The sequence below is a fragment of the Sinocyclocheilus grahami genome, unplaced genomic scaffold, assembly GCF_001515645.1.
Source record: "Sinocyclocheilus grahami isolate Dianchi unplaced genomic scaffold, SAMN03320097.WGS_v1.1 scaffold44.1, whole genome shotgun sequence".
NCBI lineage: Eukaryota > Metazoa > Chordata > Actinopteri > Cypriniformes > Cyprinidae > Sinocyclocheilus > Sinocyclocheilus grahami.
In genome coordinates, this window is record NW_015505223.1 from 1,647,806 (window position 1) to 1,653,051 (window position 5,246).

Here is a 5,246-nt window from a genome sequence, read left to right on the forward strand (position 1 = left end):
CAAACTAAGAAAATATGGTTATTCTCCTGTAAGAACTGCTCTTTGGTGAACCAAAATGCTTCCTCCATAGCATCTCTGTGAAACTCCCCTTTTAGAACCCTTGTTTTGCATGGAAAATCAGAGATAATATAGACCAAAGATTATTTAGACTATATAGACTGAACCTTTTTGCTTTATTTTGCAAATTAATTTCCAGCCAATTTCCGAATGCAATCTCAAAGACACCATGAAGTTATCTTCACCATTCTCTTGTAGCTCTGCACCTCCTACCATGTGAAGACAAGCCATTCCCTCCTCCAGCCAGTAAGGATGAGCTTCATGGTTCCCCCAAGCACAATCGCATTGATTTCGAGCCTGTCCCAGCCCGGCACCGGAATGATCCAAGTCTTAGGGGAAATAAGATGACAGTTCATTGCAGTAACCACTGAAGTCATCATTCAGCCATCCATCAAAATATACCAACAATGCCACCCTCTGTCTCTATTTACACAAGATTTGGTTAAGATTTAAATAACTTGGTTACAGTTTGATATGCATGGATACCACTGACATTCATTTACTCGGATGTTTTTATTTTCAGAACATGCATTGATTTCATTGCATTAGAGATTAGCTAATCGCTCGGGTAAATTCAACGTCAAGCAGGACATGGCAAAGATCTAACAAGTTAACTTTTAATATCATTTTCACTGATTCAAATAACTCCTTAAAGCTTACCAATGTGTTTAGATTCACTGCATTAACTGATTAACACTCTGACAGAAATATTAGTAAAGTGTTGTGATTATAATGAAAAGGATCAAATTCGTGTCGGTAACTTTTGTCCTGTTGCTCTAGCCTCATGGAAACTTTGGCTGATTCCATGTCAGGTCCTGTTAGCCTGCTGTTTTTCGGCCACCTTTTCAAGCTGTAGAGTTGGAATTAATTTTGTCAGGACTAGTCCTGCCGTGTCCGGCTAAATCCTGCCCTGGAAGAGAGACGTGCTGAGTCTGTCTCCGTGGAAACCACTAATGGATACTTTCAACCTCCTCTCTTTCATCTAATGTTTCTTCTGTGAATAGAGAGAAAACAAGAGAAACTGTGCCTATTTTGCCTCAACTGACACTTCTCTCAAAGGGCACATCATTGACTTCTCGGAATCGGCTGTGTTTCTTTCACTTTTACTCTTCTCTTTACAGGAAGGAGCAGTTCTCTGCAGATGACCTTATTATGAGACCTGGTTTTGACATTAAGTGCAGTGCCCTATATCTCACCTTACTGTAAAAATGTAAGATGCCACCACTGAACTAATCACCTTTTTTATTGAGTAAAATCCTGTGATTTCACTGACTCTGACAACATTGGCTGCTGATATCAAATGTGTATTTGCATGTGCTCTTTACATCTGAATCACATTTTGCATATTGTATATATGAAAATAGGTAACTGCAAAAACAAAAAAAAATATGTTCTTAACATAGTGTTCCTCGTTGTTAATTGTGCAAGGCAAAAAGTGTTTTATATAGACTTTGGTGTATAAGGCGCAATCATTAATAAACCTAATTTACATTGAAATTTCAATATTTAATTCAAATACAATTTTTGTTCATTTAGCACTTGGTAATATTAATTGTAGGTGGTTATCAAATAGGGATGGGTAATGACGGCTGACGAGTTATCTAAGTTGATTAGGTTTTGTTTTTTTCTTAAATATTAGTAGGTTTGATCTACTAATCAAACCTAACCTGTGTATGTATTTGTGTGTGTGTGTGTGTGTGTGTGTGTGTGTGTGTGTGTGTCTGTCTGTCTGTCTGTGTGTGTGTCTCAATCCGCCCCTTTCTTATAGTCAACCTTCTCTGTCTAATCAACAATTGATAAAACCTAGACCCGTCCTACTTTTTATGTTTTACACATTTTTATATGTGTATATACAGTATATATATACAGTATATTTGATACTGTACACTGGATCCATTTTTGAATGCAAGAATGTAAAACCTTCCTAAAAACACATCCAATCCCACCAGCTTAATTGTGCATATCTTCCAAAAGACCTGATTGTTTAGGCAACCTAATTGTAGTTGGTGCTAAAACATAAAATATATGTAGTACTGCACATCCGTGTTAGTGAATGAGACACAGGTTGTTTAGTGAATTCGCCCCTCTGTGTCCTGTAAAGCTCAGGGATGATTGCCATTATAAATGTCTGATAATGGAGTAAGACAAAAGATCTTGTATGGACACAACAGAGCATGTTTCATACCGCTTGGTACGGACCACGGATAACTTCTAAATGAAAGGCATATACATGTAATACTGTATTGTATGCCAGTCACAGTGTTAAGGCTTTGCTTTTCGTTTCTGTCCGAACAATAGCCAGCCACATACAACACAATCCCTGAAGCATACAATGTGGTCTGTGTCTCCCAGAGTTTGTATGACATGGCGGGCAGCCCCACACAAAGACAGCATACAGCGAAGACACATGCCCGAGAAAAGGACAGTAAATGCGCCATCAAACATGCAAACAAACTTCATGTGAGTTTCTCCATGAACATCTCTACACAAATAAATCATGTATTTTAGTGGAAAGTGCGTCACAATTTGAACTGGCTAACAACGATGCTAATTAACCCGGCCCTTATGCACACAAGTCAATGTCCTCATGTAAGGGGTCACATGGACATGTGTGGGGTGAGAAGATGAAAAAAGAAAACACGCAACACTACAAAAAGTGCTTCCAAAGCCATTACCATTGAACTCTGAATTATTTTGCATTTGCTTTACATCTCATCAGCTCAAACAAAAGACAATGGATGTGTGGTAACAGTAAAGGTCTGCACCAAGCATCCGAACACCAGCAATCACAACACTGTAAACTCCTAAGGTATGTAAAATCAGATATATTTCATAACATGCATGCATGAAGTCAGGAGTGTGTGCTCATTGCTAATGGCTTTTCGCCATTTTTTTAGGGTGGTTTCCCTTGGCGTCTTTAATCGCTGCCAACAAACCTACCAACAAGACCTTCTCCTCGAAGGATTAGAAGAACCCTGACGATGATGTACTGAAGTGGTATTTTGCTATTTAGTTCCTTTCCTTAAAGCATACAAAGTAGTGTATATTTTGTGTGCATACATTGCATACAGCTTCCAGTGACACATATACATACAATATAATTAAAGAATAAAAAAAATGTATAAAGATATAGATACGCTGCGACAGAATAAACATACAGATGTGCAAGGGCAAATGCAATCTGCTGAAGAGGTACTGATGTGTACAGGTAATATGAATAAATAGAAATATTGCTATATATATATATATATATATATATATATATATATATACATTTTCATTCACAAATTCCAAGAAAAAAATGCTGCTGCAATTAGTTATAGCATCTTAGAATTTGTTGAGATAATATATACCAAACTAAACTAAACTAACGTTAACTAAACTTTTAAATCAAACATGAACACTTACTGTTTTAAGTTGAAACAATGCATTATTTTTATTCTAATGTTGAATTTAAGTTGTGATAACTAGATGCAATTTTTTATTATTAATATGTATTGACAAAGAAACAGCAAGACAATGAATTTTGAAGTAGAAAGATTTACTCCAATAATAATTTTATTAACAACATTTTGTTGGTATTACCAACGCTATCTCACGACCAATTCGTACGTATTTTAAGAGGTGGCTAATTCGTACGACCTCACTCGTACTATTTTGTACGATTTGTCTAGACCCCAGTGACGGGTAGGTTTAGGGGCAGAATTAGGTGTAGGTTATTCGTACAAATTCATACGAATTGTGCAATTCGTAAAATATGTACGAATTGCCGTGAGATCGGGCTGGTATTACTTACTGACATCTAAAATTAAATTAAACCTTATTTTTGTTTTTATTTGTTTGTGGAACACCCTTGGTTAAAGTTAGAATATAAAAACTCTAGGGGTAATTGATACTGTGCTTAAATATTCTTTCCACCCAGTGTAACAGGCCCTTCGAGTAACATTTTGACTGTAAGAGTCATTGTCCCCATCAGTCCCTGGCATTCTGCTCATGGCTAGTTCTGCCCACTCCTTAGCAGTGGGAGGCACACAAGAAGAACTGTTTGTGCCACTAACAAGGGGAGGTAAAGACACACGAGGGGTCTCATTGCAGCTGCCACAGTTCACCTTTCACATTCACCTCCACTTTTCAACTGCCAGCACTCTCCAGGTGGACTATTCAATGCCTCTTTGCAAGCTGTGACCTAATATATAAGAGCAAACCCCATTAGAATGAATTGAAACAGTTGTTCTTATGCTGTAAAACTTTGTGCACTGTCCATTATATAAAGACTTTAGATGCAAATGATAAAATGTCAACAAATAGGTAAGTATTCTAAATATGTGCAAAAAAAACAAACAAGTGCATAGTATCCTAGAAAGTTTAGTCACCATTCGTTTAATGTGATTTGATGCATGCTATCGCTAATAGCAATTAATAATTTAGATGAAGTGACGTCCTCATTCTGGAAAGCATACAAGACAATAATGTGGATATGAGTCAAGGTCATCAATATTTTTAGCCTTTTCCCAAAGAGAAAGACTGTAAATTTGAAATGTTAAAAGCTACATGCTAAAAGGTAGGCTACTTGTGTCAGCTTTGAAGAGTACACTAGCACATGGATGACCTCAAATCTACCAGATGCTAAAGATTTGACTCCAACACCATGATCGACTCAATACAGTATCGCTTAATAGCTGTTTAAAGTGGTCTTGGTGGTTGTTTTTGCAGCAGGTGTCATTTTAACTTTATGGCAGCAATGTTAACCCTAGACTGCAGTGACCAGCAAGGACATGGTGTAACAGCGTATCATTTCCTCAAAAGATTATGATTAAACCACCAAAACAATGGGGTTTGGTTCGCTAGCCAATTTCTTACCACAAAATTTGGATATTGTTTACTGCTAAACAGCCATTTCTAAATACGTGCAAAAAAAACAAACAAGTGCATAGTATCCTAGAAAGTTTAGTCACCATTCGTTTAATGTGATTTGATGCATGCTATCGCTAATAGCAATTAATAATTTAGATGAAGTGACGTCCTCATTCTGGAAAGCATACAAGACAATAATGTGGATATGAGTCAAGGTCATCAATATTTTTAGCCTTTTCCCAAAGAGAAAGACTGTAAATTTGAAATGTTAAAAGCTACATGCTAAAAGGTAGGCTACTTGTGTCAGCTTTGAAGAGTACACTAGCACATGGATG